The sequence below is a fragment of the Mus caroli genome, chromosome 8 (assembly GCF_900094665.2).
Source record: "Mus caroli chromosome 8, CAROLI_EIJ_v1.1, whole genome shotgun sequence".
Classification (NCBI taxonomy): Eukaryota; Metazoa; Chordata; class Mammalia; order Rodentia; family Muridae; genus Mus; species Mus caroli.
Window position 1 is genome coordinate 59317037 of NC_034577.1, and position 20618 is coordinate 59337654.

Here is a 20618-nt window from a genome sequence, read left to right on the forward strand (position 1 = left end):
GCTTCCTTTTTCTCTCTGGGAGTTTTACTCTGCTGAAGAAAGTTACTGTGGCTAAGCAGCCCAGACATTGGTGTGAAAGTAGACATGCAATACCCTATACACGGTCATCTCAATCTGGAATGGTTCTCAAGAGTTATCTTATCTTCAGCACCCCCTTGATAAGAAGACTAAAGTCTAGCTGTGCTCTTCATCTTTCCACATTGCCACTAGACCAAGTAAACATGGGCAGTTGTTTAAATGATTAATGATCCCCATAATCACAAGGATTTGAATATACTCGGTCCTCAGTTGGAGGTGCTGGTTTGGGTAAGTTTAGGAGATGTGGCTTTTGTTGGAGAAGTCTGTTTTTTGGGATGGGCTTTGATAGTTTAAAGACTTGTGATATTTCTTTCTTCTTTGTCCTTGCAGTTCAAGATGTGAGCTGTTACTTCAGCCACTATGTCTTTACTCCATTATTGTAGACTCTAACTCTAGGAACTATAGGCCCAAATAAATTCTGTCTTCTATACATTGCCTTTGCCACCGTGTTTTATTACAGCAATAGAAAAGTGAGTAATACACAGTGGTTGAATCATAATGCCAATGATAAGAGGTGCAGACAAGCATTATTTATTTGATATAGGAAACAAAAGAGCAAGTTTGGGAGAAGGTTCTAGAGTCTTCAGTTATAATTAGTAGAATAAAACATTTCATGAGAAAAGGTTTATCAAGATAGGGAAATAATTATAGGACATATCACCCACCAACTAGGCAAGAGATGATGTTAACAGGGCTGTATAATTGGTCTCATAAACTTAAAGAAGACCATATAAGTAAAGTAAAAATATGAGAATGATTTTTTAATGCAATAAATATAAGCAAAACTTAGACAGGTGCATATATTACAGTATATTATGTAAGATTGCAGCCCTCTTGGGGATTTCCAAAGATAGTTCTTCAAGACACATACAACTTTCATTCGGAAAGTAGTGGGCTGAAGAAGGAACATAAAAACACTGAACAGTTCTTGGGTTAGTGTTATCCATAGGGTTAGTGGTAAGAAACACTGTCATTGAACTAGTTTTCTTACAGCCCAATCAGTGATAGTCTTTGAGGGATATCATGATTAATAATGACATAGGAATGCCTAGTGAATCTGTGAGTGATATCGTTCCTTAGGTAAGTAGTCCTGGTCTCTATAAAGAAACTAGCTGAACATGAACTTGAGCAAGCCAGAGAGAAAGCCAGGAAGAGACTTTCCTTCACTGGACACTTGAACTTCCTGCTAGATGTGTCTTGACTTCTCTCTGTGATGGGCTATAACTGGGAAGTAAGAGCCAGATAAACCCTTTCTCCTCTAAGTTGCTTCTGGTCTGAGTGTTTCATAACAGCAACAGAAAGGAAACTAGAACATCTAGTGTGGTCACTCATATCTGTCTCCCAGTACTTAGGAGCCTGTGGCAGGAGCATTACCTTGAATTTGAATCCAGTCTAGACTGTAGAGTGAGTTCCAGACTAGTTTGGGCTACTATAGGTGACATCCTGTTTCAAGAAGAAAAGAAGGATACTGAGAGAACAGAATCTCAATAGAAAATGGTGCTCTCTCACATAATTTCTGCATTCGAATGAGTTTTCACACCCGAAACTTGTAAACATCCTTTTAGGAACCCAGATGTAAGAACATACACCATGGCAGCAAGCTCAGACCATAATAATTCTCATCTTCTATATTTACTCTCAAAGTAATATATACTATAAAAGAGGGCACAGCAAGCCTCATTGCTTACAGGTCATGACTTAGGGTCTGAATCACTGCTTTTGGCTCCTTTTGATAAGGGACAATATGACACAAAACATACAGTTGAGAGACCAGATCTTTTGGCTTCAGACTGCATCTTAGAGAATCTGACCTATGGTTGAACTTGAATTAACTATCAGACTGGTACCTAGCACCAGTTTCCAGGCTTCTCCCAACAAGACACCTGTATCTAGCACCAGGTTCCAGGTTATTCTCCAGTAAATCTGCACCTTCAGGTTACAAGTCTGTCTCTGACACTTCACTTCCTAAAAACTACCAATCAGAAAGCAGAAATTAAGTTTATGGCTTGGCTCCCAGCACTGGACAATTAAGTTAATGGACAAATAAAATTCTGTAACGCCCCTTCAATCAGATAACCAGATGTGTATCAGGCTACCCACTTCTTGCCTCTATAAATGACCACTTAAAATTAGACTCATAGTTTCACCCTCCCATTCTACTGTGCCAGCGATGGTGATGTGGCCCAAGATCGAGTTTGTAAAGACCGTAGTGAGATTGTATCAGAGCCTGCACCTTGGTGGTCTTTTGGGCTTGAGAAGAGACACAACACAGTGCACTCATTGTCACAAGGAGATTGTATCTGTGCAAGGGCAATTTATTCAATCTCAAATATCATGGTTAGAATAGGTGGGTTTTGTAATCATTAGAATATTCTTACTCTTGATTGATTCTGTGATTGGACTTACGATAGCTTTAGTGCTAAAATACTATATTGAAGTCTAAAATGACTACTTATTCTGTCCACTTAATACACTACTAGCTCATTTTATCAAGTATACCACCATATTTAAAAGGCAATGTTAGAAATTAGTGCTTGAACACAGGTGTAACACAGGGTGGTAACTCCACTTCCATGATATATTCAATAAGTTCACCCTTCTGACTCTAGAGAAAGGATATAAATCCATAAAATGACACTGAACTATTGAGAAAAAGCTAGGTAGTTTCATATGTTGTATCTAATGTGGGAATTCTTTTGGGGAATATTAATACAGCTTAATATGCACTGTATGTAGCCACTGATACAGTGGATGGACTGTCATTGATGTATCATCTTCCAACGTAGGGAACGTATCACTGTGTTTTGTACTTCCCATCACAAGAAAGTACATATTCTAGCAGAACTCTCTGGGCTATGGAAGTAGCCTACTTTACATATGGGAATCTTTCTCTGAGTCATATATAAGGAGGGTTGCTAATTTTGAATAAATTCTAGAGGAAGACGTTTTTCTGTATTAATTGGGTTTTAATAACAACTAACCTGTAATTGCGGTTTTGTGTGTCAGCTTGACACAAGTTAGTGTCATCAAAGAGGATGGAACCTCTGTTGAGGAAATACCTCCATGAGATCCACCTGTAAGACATTTTCTTAGTTAGCGATCAATGTGGGAAAACCCCCATACCATTGTAGATGGTGTCATCCCTGGGCTGGTGGTCCTGGGTTCTGGAAGGAAGGAGGCTGAGCAACCCATGGGAACCAAGCTTGTAAGCTGCACACTCCATGGCCTCTGCATCAGCTCCTGCCTCCAGGGTCCATCCCTGCTTGAGTTCCTGTCCTGACTATGAGTGAAGGACTATGATCTGGAAGTGTAAACAGAATAAACCCTTTCCTCCTCAACCTGTTTTTTGGTCATGGTATTTTTGTCACAGCAATAGAAATGCTAATTAAGACATAACCTAAAGTTTAGATTTCAACATAATTGGACCAATGGTTTTATATCTACAGAATCATAGATTGGAAGTGGTGATCTTTATTGACCAAATTATAAATGATACTTTTGCTGTATGGAGAAAACCAGTATCTTCTGTAGCAGTGTTCTACAATTTAAACAAACAAAACCAAAAAATCTCCTGGCCTTATGGTGGTCCTGGAAGAGATGGAGAGTTCAACATTTGAGCCATAACATGATCATGAGGCCAGAAATTCTGAGCATAAGCCAAGTTCCTTCTGACCCAAACTCCTCATGCCACATGGATTCAACAACAGCCAGCAGTGGTAAATCTGGGAATAAATATAAATGCAGTTAAAATGAACACAAAGTCTGAGCAGGTAGTTAAGATTTTTGTGTTATTTTCTGTTTCCTTTGTGTGTGTGTCTTAGTTCATACATACAACTACAGAGAAAAGGAATAAGTTCACTGATGGATAACTGACTTTAAAAAGCCTAAATATAGTCTGTAGCCATGTTGGCTTCCTTTGTGGGTGTAAATTAAAAAATAGTATGACACTTACACCTCAGACATACTTGAGTCATCTCTAAAGGACAATAGTGAGGGAAAGTCCTGCAAACCGAGACGATTGCTGTTCTGACTACACAGGAACTCATTGACAAATGGCATAAACTGATGGTTGCCTGTGTAGTTGAATTTTTATGGAGAAGGAAATGCTGCACATGTTCCACAACACCTATGTGGAAATCAGAGAACAACTTCATAGTTAGCTCTCTTCTTCTACCATGTGGGTTTTTTTGGATCAAGCTCAGGTTGTTTGGCCTGGTGGCAAGCTCTTCTTACACACTGGTCAGCCCATCTCACTTACTCCAACAGTTGTTTAGCAGAGTGGAAATGGGAAAGGAAAGTTGGAGGTATAGGAGTCCAGAATATATTGGCAGACTGACAGTAGTCAGCACAATGGTAAAGACACTTGCGTTGTATGCCAACACCTATTAGACTACAGAGTGTCCGTGACTGAAGAAACAGTAAGAGCAATGTATACTGAATAGCTCATCCATTTGGCCTTCAGTGGCATTGGTTATTGGCTATAGTAGCAATGAGCCTAAGAACTGAGTAACAATAGTAGCTCAAAAGAGAAGGGAAGAGGAAGGAGGAAAGGGGGTGATGCATGTAGCTAGTTGTGCTGTCACTAATTATATGTGTCTAGCCACTCTCAGTGCCAAAAGTCCAACTTGACCTACAATAGCAACCAAATGAAGAAATACTTTACTTTCAGAAGAGTCCCAAGTCACATTTTTGAACATATTTTGTCTTAATGAGCACTAACTTGTTTTTGATGGACATCTGCCATGGATTTGAGCTATCATAGGAATGATTGCCTTTCTTAACACTGACGAAGAGTTTGATCGAGTGGTGACATTCCATATAACAATATGTCCAGGAGCTTATTTTGCAATAAAGTAGGAGCAGCCACAAACACAGATCTAAAAGGTCAGATATGCCCACATACAATATTACTTAGCCAGACAAAGGAGTAGAAGAGGGAACAGGGAAAGACTATTCATTAGGTCGGTGCTACCATGACCCATAACCCTCTTTTCTGATGCTTCTTTGATCATTATCTCTAAGATCAATACCTCTGTGATCTGAGAGGTATTGACATGGGCAACAAGCTAAGAAAACATTACTCAGTAAAAGGATAAAGTACTATCCTATAGGATCCAGGATATGTGCCAACAAAAAATACCTATCTGGAGGTGTATTTTAAGTAGTTCAGAATACTTGGGTCTGGGAACTAAAGAGTATAATTAAGCACTGGCCTGCCAATCATCTCTCTAAAACATTATTTTTCCCACATAGTGATAATGATTCTCAGAAATGGAGAAAATCAGTGATGTTTATCTGAAATGCTGAGTGGAACTCAAAGGAAGAAAGATTCCCTTAAACAAAATTCTTACCCTTTTAACTTGTTTTATTTTGGGGGGTGGGGAGGGTGCTCCCCTTGCCAAAGCACCAGTATACATAAGGAATATTCAGTGTCATAGCAAAGACCACTGACCTAGATTAGGAGGAGAAAGATAGGGGAGCAATGGAGCAAGGGACCATTTATTTGGTACCTGGATATGTACCTGGCTGTTTCTTTATACTCCCTTACCTGATGATTCTTATAGACAGCTATAAAGTGGGAAAATATTCACAGCCAGAGGCTGAGAGGCCCTGGGAAGAGGACACAGATCACCAGATAAGACACTGCATTTATTAGTGGCTCCAACTGAAGGTAAGCAGAACGTGGGGTGGGCAGCAGGGAGGGACGTGAAGAGTATCACTCCTGAGACTAGTCGTGTGCCAGCTATCACTCAGCACACAGATCTTCCCCTTCGACAGTTTTTCCTAAGACACAGAGATTCCCAGAACTACAGAGGCGGCAGGGCTACACTCGATCGTTAGTGTCCATATATAATGAAGCACCTGTTTTTTCCAATAGTGGCAAAGGTATTTGTCTGGGGTCCCCACATTCACATATGGGCTGTGAACTCAGGCAGCAGATATGTAACAGTAGGAATTCTGCTTTTACAAACTAGACAACTGCTTAGATGAAACTTTTCATCTAAGTCCTGTCACAGAGCTTCATTAGTGAATGGTGAAATGCTGACCATCGCTCGCTCTTTTTTCTATTTATTTTTGCAATGTGGCTCTCCCTCGACCATTTGCTGATCCAGCAACATATTCTACCCCACAACACAAAACTGTCCCCCAACTTATGCAAGTGTACTTTCTATTTTATGTATGTGTTTTTCTTTTGAATTTCAAGATAGCTATATTTGAAAAATATACAGGACAATAAAAAGAACTATTGCCTTCAATACAGATTATGTGAACTCACTGTAAATGATGGAATAGGCGGAGAAAGCAAGAGGATTGCTTATTATTCTAATTAAAATTCATAAAAATAGAAAAGTAAATTTTTATCACTTTTGTGCTCTACTCTAATGTCAGAAGTTTATGTTTTTTATAGTATTAGAATGCTAAGTAAATTTATTTTCTTTACTGGTCTAGTTTAAAGGCCCATTTCAGGATCAGAAGCAAAGGTCTATTATTTTCAAAGCACATAGATATATGACTTTGTTCTCTCCTGAAACCTTGTCCGAAGGCATCACTTGGAAGCCAGTCTGATGTTCTTTTAAGCATCCTTGAAGCAAACTGATGCTAATATTTTCACCTCACTACTAATACCATATTGGGATAAGGGGAAGGGAGCTGGGCCATGTGTTAAGTTAAAACACGACCTCATTTAGCACATTAAGATGCTAAAATATAAGCACATAAATGGAGGTGCAGAGGGCAAACTCGGAACGTTGGTGATGACTGTTAAAAAAGTTAAACAAAAATAGGAAAAAGTGTATGTGGGGAACAGAATGGGGAGAGAGAGAGAGAAGTGTGGAAGATGGCTATTTATGCTGCTGGGTATTTTTAAATGTTTGTGTTTGGTTTAAAAACTGAATTCATGGGCCATTGTGATGGTACAGTAGCTAAGACTACTTGTTACTCAGGCAGGGGAACCAGATTCAGTTCCTAGCACCCACATTTGGCTTCTCATGGTGTCTGTAACTATAGTTCTAGGGGGATCTGATTCCTTGGCCTCCATGAACACCTGTACACATGTGGTGCACATGCATACACTCAGGCAGACACACACATATAAAATAAAATCCAAATGTAAATAGAAATTGATTTGATAGCATGTGTTCAAAGCTCATAAAATAGCTTGCTATCTATAGATCAGAAAGTATTCAGAATAATTTTTAAACTGAATAAAAAGCATAAATAATTTATGTGTTCGTGGTTTTTGCATTTCTTCTGTTGGTAGCAATTTTTATTGTTTGTATTATACATTACTGATCTCTGTAACTAAGGTTCAGAGACTTTTCTCCCTAGCATCTCACTTTTCGTTTCCAGTTCAATTTCTGTGAATGTCAGAACCTTTCTGATTCTCCATGGTTTATTTTGTCTTTTATTAAAGACAGTCATATGGAAAATGAGGACTTAGAATTTACAACTCAGAAATAAAATCTGTCTTTAAATTGCAGAATTCACACCCAGAAAGACTAATTTATTCCTCTGAGATGTTGGCGCTAGATCAATATACTTGCTCTAGACATTTGTGGGGGCGAAGAGGGAGTTGAGAAGTTTAATCAGAACCTGGATGTATGGAAAAGTCATATGGAGTCTTACTATTTTGTAAGCAAACTAAAAAAGTAAAATTAGAAAAAAAAAGTGAGAGATTAAGGGCTAGAAATAAGAGTACATGCTGCTCTTGCAGAGGACCCAAGTTCAGTTCTCTGTATCAGTCTTGGACCACTCACAATTGTCTATAAACTCCAGCTCCAGGGAATCTGATACCCTATTCTGGTCTCCATGGGTATTTCACTCCACATGGCATGCATTCATACAAGCACACACATACCTATAAATAGAAACAATCTTTCAAAATACAAGAGAGTGTGCAGAGAGGTACCTGGAGTAGGCAGATAAGGTCCTTACAAAGATCGTCGGTTATTAACAGAAATCTTAGTGCCTGATGTGGGATACTTCCTTATGTAGTTTGTTCAGGGAGCATCCAGAGACCCCTAGCAACAATACAGATCTGTGCACCTCTCATGCTTTCCCATCAGAACTCAATGGCAAGACTCTTTTGCTAAAGACATCACACATTTTGGTTGAAGGACTTAAATAAATCAAGCTGGGATGAACCAAAGTTTCCTCTCAGCTGGTTAGCTTTTATAGTCCCTGAATGTGCTATTCAGGGGGGCTGATGAAGAAAGCCATCAGCAGTCTTACCGAACAAAACCAGCCTGCCAGGCAAAACGTGCCCAAGGGTGCAAGAGTGGCGTGGCAGCCACGGGCGCAGCTTTCTGGCTGCATTTCAGTCCACTATAGCTCAAGATTCCATACAAGGAACACACTAAACCCCTGATCATAAGTCCATGGATGGAGATGTAATGGATCCGAGATAGGAGTTGATTCTAAAGCATCAGGACACAATTTTCATGTTCCCCGGCAGCTATTGGGCCTCACTGATCTCTAGTAATTTTATTTGTTTATACAAATCACTTAAGACATTTTAAGGAATTTCTTAAAATTCCTCTTGTTTGTGTTTAGCAACACATTATTGGTGAAGTGTAACCATCTGCATTTCTTGACACTTCTGTCCTTCTCCGTTCCCATTTAAGTAATCCCGAATCTTAATTTGCTATGAACTCAATTTTCATATTTTACAACACTCAGTAAAGACTCATTTTATAGCAGCCAAAATCTCACCACAATATAAATAACATGTCCTTAAATCTTATGATATATTTTAAAAATATTCCTAGTCAAGAAAATGTAACTATTTGCAATATAAAAGACCTTAAGGGTTTTATATTAACAATCTGTCAGTTATTAGAAAATTGTTGGCAGAGCAGGTGAAAAATTATCATTATTGTAATGCTTCCTTATGCTAAATATCCAGTAAATATGTAAATCTAAATTAAATGATCGCTACATTTTTTGTTTATAGCATCACAATTAGCTGGACAAAATATTTAAATATAATGTAAATAATTTAGTTTACTGCTGTATGATGCATGCTTTGTTGTTTTAGTTTTTTATGGTAGTGCTGATGATTGAATCCAGGGCCTCATATATGCAAAGTAAGATCTCTAAATTCCCTGACAATGAACTACTGTTGCAGGATTTTCCCTGTCCAATTACATTAGGGCAGTAGGAGGTCTATGATTGGACAGGGAAAAGGGAGGTGGAGTATGAGTTGAGAGACAGAGAGTCTCTCAGAGAGAGAGGGGAGAAGGCAAAATGGAGGTGGACATGAACCAACGTGTCTTTAGCCAGCCACAGGTAGTTATGATATCATAAGGTTAGAATAATTGGGATAAAGTTTTTATCATTATCAATTGGTTCAGAACTTATTGTATTGACTTCTTGTAATTTGTGACTTTGTTGATACATAAATCTGCCCTCCAATTCTCCAGTGGGGCTGTAGCTCAGCCAACACAACACCCATTTACCCAATAAAATCAAAATTCTTAATGCTTATAGTTAACCAACTAGATTTTGCCTTCTCCTTTCTCTCTTATAGTCTCCTGAGACGCTTTTCCTGCAACACTTAGCTCTGCCTCCCTTTTCCCTGTTCAACCACAGGCCTCCTGCTGCCCTAATGTAATTGGACAGGGAAAATCCTGCAACAAATTACAGTCCCAGTTCCAACAGTATGAGCATAAAGCAAACAAACAAAGCAAAGCAAAACAAAACAAAACAAAACAAAACAATAAAAACACCCAACTTACTAGAGGTGGAGAATAGGGACCTGGAGGTCCAACATTTTATTATGTTTCAGTGTTTGATTCAAGGCACTCTGTACCTTTCTCTATTACACAAGGCAATTGGTTTACCTGCTCTACGATGCCTTATTTAAGTCAAAAGCCAGTTACAGTTGGATATTGCAAGGTTGTGGAGTAACAGAGCCATGTATGTAACACTACAATTCTGTCTTGGTTTTGTGATTCAGTGAGCTCTTCCTCTCTGTATTGACAAAGCAATGAAGAAAAGGATGGGTTGAGAGTTGGATACGGCAACATGGCTATGTGTGACGCACTCCTTATCTTCTGCATCCATTCCCCTGTGGTTAGATGCTTGCTGCCAGCATTTAGGCAAAACTGCTTCTCTTACCCTCTTCACACTGACAACCGAATCGTGATGATGATTTTATTTGTTCCATTCTTTTTAGAAAGCAGTGAAATCTAGTGATTGATTTCCAGGAAGTTATGTAAGCTACTTCCCTCTCAAAATTCATCAGGCACAAATGTGCGTGTCAATCACTGTGTCCCCTTCCCTCCTTGCTTTTCTTTACCCCTGAATCTTAATTCTCTATGGTCTCATGTTTTCATGTTAAAACTGCATGATATAGTTACTTGAAAAATTTCTAATGACACTTTTAGGAAGCAATCCCTCTGGTCAGTTCTTAAGCTGTATAGAATCCACTTCCATGATAATCTTAGTTAACTGAAGTGGCCTTTGAAAGCTTATTCAGTAACACGGTGCAGACTCGATTTGCATGCAACAAAATGGCAAGTATAGAGAGCAATGCTTTAATTTGAAGAAAAAATTTCAAAACGCCTTTGCTTATTTTAAGTTGTGGAAAGTCTACTACAGTGTGCTACTATTCATGGTTAAATGGTCAAATGAGTGTGTGAGATTTTATTCCAAATAAATTGTTTCTTAGAAACAAACTAATCCTTCCTGTAGAAGCAGAGAAAGAAACATATAGAGCATGATGGAAGACAGCTTGAAGAACAAAACTCAAATGGGGAATAATATAGTGAATTATTTAGGAATAATATAGATAATTATTTAGGGATCTGCAAATATTTTAAAACAGCATGGAGAGCAGAGCCCAAGCACCCCACACTGCTTTGTATCAGGTACAGCAAAAATGAAAGTGATGGTCTCCCCCGTGCTTGACTGTGGCAAGACAGGAATAGAACAGAAATCGTCTGTGAATACGGAATGACATCATCAGAAATCCTTCAGACACAGAAGTGTCTATACTATCAATTACCATCTATTGTGATGCCTTCACGTCTCTGAGAGAGGGTCTCACACTATAGCCCTGGCTAACCTGGAACGCATAGACAACTGCCTGTTGGTACCTCCCAAGTGCTGGGATTAAAGGATTGAGCCACCGTGTATAGTCCTCTCTTAATTCTCTTTAAGATATCTTGAGACACACAGAAAAGTGAAGGAAGAATGCATGTGCCATAGTTTGCTCTTTCTTCACTAGTTCCTGCTATGTTGCTCAGTTATTATTTATGTGATTTGTTCCCTCTACTCCTTTTTTATGACTTATGCTTGGCTTAAGTGAGCAGCAAATGAATGAATGAGTTAATGAATGAATGATTAGGTAAAATAGTCTACACTATAGACAAGTTTTATCTTTTTTTAAATCCTCAATGAACTCTAAATAAATCTGATTTTCTTGTTTCCCACAAAACCCTATGAGAGTTTTACTTAGAAATGGGGAATTGGAAAACTAGGCTATTGCCTTCAGGGCATTTGATCACTAAATAACTTTCTGTCAGAACATCCTAAACACAAATCATAAACTGCCCTGCAGTTTCTACATGCTGTTTTCAGATGCCTTGGAGAAGTGTATCTTGTCTGATCTTCCATGAAATGTAAAGTAAAGAAAGAAAGCCAACATCCCAGAACCCTTTGTAATATGCGATGCTGGAAGGCATGTTTAGAAGTAGAATCCTATAGATGGCTAGGTTAGAAACAAGCCTAGCATCCCCTAAGCACTCCTAATCTGAATGAGGCCATGGAGTTCTGTTTTGTTTTCAGCAGGATATGCTAAGCCTCAGGGTGTGGGAATCAAAAGCAAAAGTGACTACAGAGTCAGAGAAGGAAAGAAAATATAGGGACAGTCCCAGAAAAGATCTCATGAGGGAAAGCATCTGCACTGTCTTTGCCTTCTGGAATTTTCCTGGGAGCAACCAGCTATTGGAGTGGGCTTTCTGGTCTTAGCTTCAATTTGGATTGGAAAAATTAAAATGGTAAGAAGCAGATGTTTCAGCTTCATCTCAGACCCCTACATCAAAGGATCCTAGGAATAGATACCAGTGTGTGTGTGTGTGTATGTGTGTGTGAGTATGAGTGTGTTTGTATGTGTGTGTGCGCGCGTGTGTGTGCACAGTGCCTGCGCCTGTACACGTGCATATGCGTGTGTTTCCCAACTCCTGCATTTAAGACCGATTCTACTCAGCTTTGTTCAAGAAGTGATCTCAGAGACGGAAGTCTTTGCCCATCATATTCTAGAACTATTCCTTTGATTTCACACTTCAAAGCTAAACATGATAGGAATCAACACTTTACCATTGAGCAAATTAGCATAAACATTTCCAGAAGGTCAATAGCCCTGGATCTCTTTAACATATAAAGCAAAACAGATCAGTAGGTTTGACCTTCACTGGGCAAACACTGATGCAGAAGAAGAAGGCAATGTTCTATATGTCTCGGGGCTGAATTTGTCTTTTGTTTTCCCATTCTACCCAATAGTGGCTTCCAGAGAAAAAGTATTGTTTTAGATTTAAAGATGTCAAATTCACAGTGTGTCCCTAAAGATTCTTTTTGAAGACTCAGAACAAGGGGATTAAGTGTTGTCAGCCCTGGGTACAGAGACTGGCCCCTGTCATTGACTGTCTATTCTCCTGAGAGGGACAATACCTTCAGTAGAGCCATACTCCACACTGTCAACTGTGAAGACCTTCTTATCCCCTGCTGTATTGGCTGTGTGCCTCACATTATTGTCACTGCCGAAGCTGCTTCTTATACTCCCGAGAGACTGTATTGCTCCTTTTCCTACAGAAGTTTTTACTGTCTGGATGTTCTTCAAAAAGTCAGAAAGATTCATGTTTCGCCTAAGTCTGGCATCTCATCCTATTATTCCAAATGAAAGAGTGATTCAGAGTACTCATCTGATTTAGGAAAGCCATGAACCAAAGGGCAGCATCCATTTTTCTTTTGAAACTTAACAATTCAAGATTGAATGGAAAGCCATAGAATATATCATGGGATCCTTCTTAGCATTCCACTTTCTCTCTGGATCATCTCTTCTTTGTCTACACCTCAAGAGTTTACACACACACACACACACACACACACACACACACACACACTCAATATTCAGGAACACCTGTGATTTATCATTTTCCCCAAATACTTCTTAAGAAAATATATTCTTGTGTGTGTGGTTTGTTTTTGTCAAGATAAGAACTCACTTTTGCAGAGTACTACAGTTAGCCTCAAATGTAATCCTCTGTCTCAGCTTCTCCAGCACTGGGGTTATAAGTATGCATCAGCTTCCATAACCAGGGCCAAACTCTTTGTACTAATAGTTCTAGTCTTTGTAAAAATGAACAAATACTGTATCTTATAATATCATGTTTTATCATTTAATATTAATCTTTACTAAGACCTTATTTTCTTGATATGGAATAATGTTTACCTAAAATAAAGTCCATTTACAATAAAATAAAAATCAACATTTAATGAAAATTATAAACTAAATAAAAGATAAAAATAAAATGGAACTCTAACATTAAGTAATATCCTCAATTGAAGTATTCGAAGTATAAACAACAGTCTTCAATAGTCTATTTGTAATTAGCTTGTAGGGCGAACGCATGCAGTAACTTTCACATTCTATTGTCTAGCAGAAAACACCGGACTCAGGCCTCCCCACAGAGGTAAAAAAACCAAATATTTGCTTTATGGCAATCCATTTTATGTGGCTCCTTATATATCAGCAATGATGAGACTATAAATTTGTTAATTCATTCAAAATTATTCATCTGAATTTGACTCTTACAAGAACTGGATAGAATTAATGCTATTGCAAATGAGGAGCATGTATGGGGAAGGAAATAGTGAGTTCTTCAGAACACCCTAGGGTGGTAAAACGAAATGGGATGGTTAAGAAGTTCAGAAAACCTTAATATGTGTATTGAAGATTAACAAAATAATTTCTATTGTTTTCTTTTATGCCTTTCATACACATTTCCAGCTCAGCTCACATTGTTTTAAAGAAGTGATTCCTACACCTTTTTTAAAGGTATATTTTTCTTTTGTGCATATGTGTGTATAAATGTGGAGTACATGTTAACATTTGTGTGTGAGTACACATACAGAAGCCAGTAGATGTTATACATCTTGCTCATCACTCTCTGCCCTACTCCTTTGAGATAGGGTGTATTACTCAATCTGGAATTAGGTTGGTTGCCAGGAAGCCCCAATGTTCTTTCTTGTGCTATCACAGCATTTATGTCACAGGCACAAATGCAGCCATTCTTGCCTTCTTATGTGGATGCTGGAGCCCAGACTTAGATTTTCATGGTCACAGAGAAAGAACTCTTATTACTGAGCTACTTCTTCAGCCATATATATGTATATATACACATATACATATATATGTGTATATATATGTACATATATACGTATATATACATGTATGTATATGTGGATATATGTGTGTGTATCTGTGTGTGTATGTGTGCATAAAACACACACACACAATTATAATAATTATAGTAAAACAATTCAACTACAAGAAACAAACCTCAAGGTGATCCCCGACTTGGGTCAGCAACACACTTACATAGTCTACTCACCTTTGACATGGGTTGGACCTTCGAGATCTACTTCTAACTAAAAAAAAATATAGCAAAAGTGGTTTGCTATTGTGCAGAAGAATTGTAGCTACAAGACGAAGAGGGAGAGAAAGCGAGCAAGATGTAGGTGGAGGGATAAACAGTTGGGAAGAGACTGTTAGTCCTCACCAAGTACCCGATACAAAGGTCAGATCTCATTTACCTTTTGCCTTTTCTTCTATATTTCTAGCACTATTCTTCTTTTTTTTTGTTTGTTTGTTTGTTTGAAAGGAAGCAAATTCTGCCAGTAACTTGAATAGACTCTACAGTTGAGCTCAGATGAGAACAAAGCCAGTGAGACTCCCAATTGCAGCTTCATGGTAATGTTTATACCCTAAGCTGTGTCTATATCTTTGACCCCTAGAATCTGAGAAAGTGAGTGGGTGTTGAATTAAGCCACCAGGTTTGTTTTGTGGAAGTTTTTATAGATGTTATAGGTAGCAAACATGCAAATACTAAGATTTTTTAGCAAAGACTTTGTCTTGGTCTGGCTGGGTTGCTTAGCAACAATGTCATAATCTAAGTCCCTTGCAAATAAGACAAAAATGTTTCTCATAGAGTCAGAAGCAGGAACATTTAAGATTGGACTGCCTATACATTTTGTATCCAATAAAGGTTCTGCTATTCAGAGATGGTAGCTTCTTGCATGCTTATGTAGTTAGTGGAAGGGAGAAGGCAGCTCCCTGGGACCTCATTAGGTCATATTCCTGAGAATTCTGCTTCTAGTAGAATTCTCCTAGGAGTTGGGAGGTAGTTACATTTTTGTTATAACTTACAGTCATCTTCTGAAGCTTCCCTTCTTAATGCTATCCCATTGAGGAGTTGGGAGATGTTTAGGTATTTTTTGTGAGTTATAAATGTCTTACATATTCATTTAATTAGTCCATAGCTACTATATTGGATAGATGGGTCACAGTTAAGAACACTTGCATCTCTTCCAGAGGAACTAGGTTTGGTTCCTAGTACCCACATCTGGCAGTTTACATTAGCCTGTAACTGTAGTTAAAGCGATTTGTTGCCCTCTTCTGACCTACCTAGGTGTCTTACTTAGGGTTTATATTTTTATTCAATCCCCCACATTCCATTCAGTGGCCTGAACAGGCTTGTAGCTATATTATAATGCAGAAATCCATTTAGTTCAACACCAAAAGTCCCCTTAGTTTATAGCAGTCTCATTCCTGTTTAAAAGTCTAAAGTATCTTCTGAGACTCATGCAATATCTTGACTGTAAACTCATGGAAACCCAAAGGGAAAAGCAGGTCAAAAACTTCCAGTATACAATGACACAGGATACTCATTGCATTCCAGAAGAGTAGAAAGGGATCCCAACGAGGAAATCTTGGACCAGAGCAAGACTGAAAACCAGTGGGCAAACTCCAAACTCTGCATCTCCATGCCTGATGGCAAAGTGCTCTTTAGATCTCTAACCCTCTTTAGCTTTGTTGACTGCAACACACTTCTTTCTCCTGAGCTGGTTTCACTACCTGTAAACAGCTTTCCTCCGCAGGCATCTCACAGCTCTGGCATCTATAACATTTTGAGGTTTCAAAGCCAATCCAAGCTTCACCTTCATAGTGCCACACAATGTCCTCTCTGGGCTTCCATGCAGGGACATTCCTGCCACATGCCTGGCCCCAGCAGTTTTCCTTAGTCACAGGGGAGATTCTATAACCCCTTTCTCCTATCCTTGACCCTAAAGTCAAAACCATGTTATGCTTGCTGAGGTTGGAACATGCCCTATTCACTCCTCTTCAATTACATCATCACCAGCTTTCTGTTTTCACTGCCTAAGCTTGACTGTTCTGAAACTGGATCCTACAGACCCGGTTGGCTTTAAAGTCAGAGATTTGCCTGCATCTGCCTTTGGAGTGCTCATATTAAATGTATGCTCCATTGCACTGGGATCTAAATGTTTCTTTAATTCTTTTTCACAAGTTAGAAGCTTGGGTGGCTGGGATCTTTCCCTGAGGTCACCACTCTATTTATGCCATTAAGCATCAGGCTTTTTTTAAAAAATCTGCTTATCTCTTTGAAGACAGGAGTTAGCTCTATTCCACTTCCTGGTGCCCCTTTTCTCCTCAAATTGTATATTTTGTATTTTTCTTTGCTCAGCTTGTTCCTTTTCATTATAAGTCTGTATAAGAGTAGCCAATAATAGCCACACAATTCAGTCAATACTACGTTGTTTGAAAATGTCTCCTGCCAAAACATAATTTATAACTCTTCAATTTAGCCTCAGACCTATTTGGACAGAGCAGAAAGCAGCCACATTCTTTACCAAAATATCAAGTTTGGTCTCTAATATCCCATATTAATATTCTTCTCCTCTGAGAGCTTTTAGCTAGAACTCCACAGTTCAAGTCACCCTCAGCACCAATGTCTTCCATGCTCCTGTTGGTATTTTCCTTTAAGTCTCAAAAGATTCAGCTGCTTTTCTAATTTAAAGTCTCAAGTCAGAAGCCTGCCATTATTATGTGCAACTATGTGATAGAAAGACAGGTGAGAAAGAAAAGCAGAATGGTTTGGCCACTTTGAAGCTGGGCAGAACTAAATATTTGAGGATGGTAAGGAACATCCTGATGTGAGTAGCTTTTGATGCTACTTGAGGCCATGGTAAAGACCCAGCCAATGCTGCCTAAGTCTGTGGTCCTGTAAGAGCAGGGGTCTGTGTCATGATATCCCTGGCCCATGTTACCACCACAGGCCACCTGGACATCCCTAGTCTGGGCTGTAGCCATGCCCCTTACTGGCAGTGGCATACAGGGAGTAGGCCCTAAACCTTACCAGGGAAGCACAGTAGAGCTGTCCCTGGTAGCAGTGAAGTGGGTGGAGAGCTAGATCTGTTTCTTGCTGTGAGCATGATTGGGTTAACTACCTGGGACTGTGCTAGAGAGCTGGACCTAGGTGTTATCAACGTAGGCTGGTGGGCTGACCAACTCAGCTACCACCCAGGCCCAGATCTAGAGCTTTGCATTGGCCATCCCAACATCTATCTCATCTGTGAACTTCTGGAGCATTTGAAGGATCCAGTTCTGCAGATCCAAAGCTGCAGGATCTCCAGGACACAGGACAATAGGACATCCTAAAGGAGTCCCCGTGAGGACCTGTTGTTGATAGTGTAGTAGAAGCCAGAGGCCTCACACCAGATCAAAGACTCATTGTAATGAACATTTGCAAGTAAAGATGTGTGGACAAATAGGTATACTGTGGGACACACCATGACACACTACAGTTTTGTTTATTTGCTTTTCATATTTTTTGTGGGGTTGGGGGAGGTTGCAAGGCCAAGAGGGCAGATACAAAGAGATGGGGTTGGGTGAGATGGGTGGGATTGGGGTACATGATGTGAAATTGACAAAGAATAAATAAAATTTCTTTTAAAGTCCCAAAGTCTGCATTCCCCAAACAGAGTCATGGTCTGGTCTATTACAGCAATATTCCAGACCCGGGTACCAAGTTCTGCCTTAGTTAAGGTTTCTGTTGCTGTGAAGAGACACCATGACCATGGCAGCTCTTATAAAGGAAAACATCGAATGGGAATGGCTTACAGTTTCAGAGGGTTAGTCCATTATTGTTATGGTGGGAAGTATGGCAGCAAGCAGTCCAACGTGGTGCTGGAGAGGTAGCAAGAATTTTACATCTGGTTCTGCAGGCAGCAGGAGAACAAGTCATAGCTCCTCCAACAAGGCCACACCTCCGAATATGCCACTCCCTATGTGCCTTTGGAGGTCATTTTTATTCAAACCAGCATATGAATCCTACACATAAGAGTTACACATACATGCTCAGATATCAAATAAAAGAAAGCTTTAAAAAATCCCCCCCAAATACCTCCAAATTTAAGTTAGAATTGATAGAAAAACACTTTAAAGTATTTTTATAAATGAAACACTTTTGTAATAAAAGTGTTAATACTTTTTAATAAATAATCTAATTTTTGTGAAATTATTTTTGTTTTTTTCTCATTTATAATGTAAACACTGCCAAAGAAACATCTTTCCCACTTGATTTAGCAATGTTTTTGAAATACATTTTCAGCTAGGAAAGCCACTCAAGCCAAATATATAAACTAAACTTAAAATGCTTCAAACGCCTACATTACACCATATTAAATAAATATTAAGTAAAAAAAGAAGGAAGGATATTCAACAACTGTGCTATCATTGAACATACTAACAACTGAATGAATATTCATGAAACTATTGCTAATCATTAAAGTTTTTAAATACTAATCATTCTTTTTTGCTGAAGATGTCCATATTATACATTTTATCTGAGGCTCATATTGTACACCAAATTTGGATCTTATAAAGTATCACTCATCTATAAATAAATGCCATGATTATATGCCATGGTTTTATTTAAGTCAGGAAGTACAAATTACAGCTATCAATATAAGAAAAGGCAAAATAGGAGCAATAGGAAGGATATGTTTTTCTTTAGCTTTTTACGTGCATAAGCAAAATCTTTTGGATCCTGGCTTAATCTTATGGCTGACTTAGGAACCCTGGATATTCAGCTGGGCTTTGATTTGTGGCTTCTTTGGACTCTATCAGATTAAGTTCTGTGTTGTTCCAAAGCCAGGTGCTCCTGCTGTCACTTCTGAGTCCCGAGCTCACTTTGTGCTGCGTACCAGCTTGACAGAGGTCTGCATTCCAAGGCTTGCTTAGTGCATGTGTAGGCACACAGCACTGCCACCAATCATCTTTACTATGTATGGCAAGAAAGATAGTCATAAATGCATCTAGATAACATAACACTCTGTTGTGGATATTTGTGTTACAGAGAATGGACAAAAATTCTAAGAATTCCTGTTGACTTTTGGTATCTGTCTTTAAAATTTACTCAGCTATACCTGCTAGTTCAGCAAATAATACAAATAATCTTGATAAATCATTCTATAGATTGCTTAAGTAACACATATATATGTATATGTATGTATGTATATATATGTATATATGTATGTGTATATTATATATGTATATATATAATTTTAGAAGTCAAACAGTGGTATGGAACTAAGGTTTGGTAAGTGAGATCTAGTTTTCTATCCCTATGGATTCCTATGACTCCTTTCATTTGCCTTGATCCCCTTTTACATTCTCAAGGTTTTCCTTGATGTCACTCACACCCATCATGAGTAAGAAGCAAGGTGAAGTAGTGGGACCACATATCCCTGCTGCCTCTAGTGTCTGGGAGCTATGTGTAATGAGAATTTTGATTTCTTTTAAAACCCAGTTATGCTATGTAAGTATATTTTTGTTTTCATCCCAGGTGTGGAATATGGGGCTGCTTCAGATTGTCCACAGCCACTATCTGTGATTTGTCTTGTGCTCTAGGAGAGGCATGATTTTTCCAGCTACAGATAGTTTATATTGGGAATTCTGGGGACTGTTGAGAGGGTATAAAGTTGAGAACCTCAGAGGGCCTGTGGTGGCTGATGCTTCCTGCTGCTATTGATTCCTGCTGTTGTTTTTTGGTACTGCTGGATAGCATTGTTGCATTGGTGGATTTGTGGATGGCTGGATTGTTTACTGGACTGCTGGACTGCTGAGCTACTGGACTGCTGGGGTGATAGTTGCTGGTTGAAGATATTCTAAAGATGAAGACAGGATTTGCCTCCAAGGAACTCAATGCCCCTAATCAGTAGGAAGTAATCTAAAAAGGTCTATGCCCCCTTTCCCTTCTAACCCTCTCTCTTGAATACCTAGTACTGGGGGTTTGGAAGGAATTGGAGTGGAGAAGAGTGGTAGATATAGGAACCCAATAAAGCATCACTAAAAATACACATACCGTTATGCACTAAGATTTCAATTTCACTTTCCTTGATTTCTTTTGCTCTCATGTCATAGGTGGTCCACTAAACAGCATTCTTTTTTTTTTTTT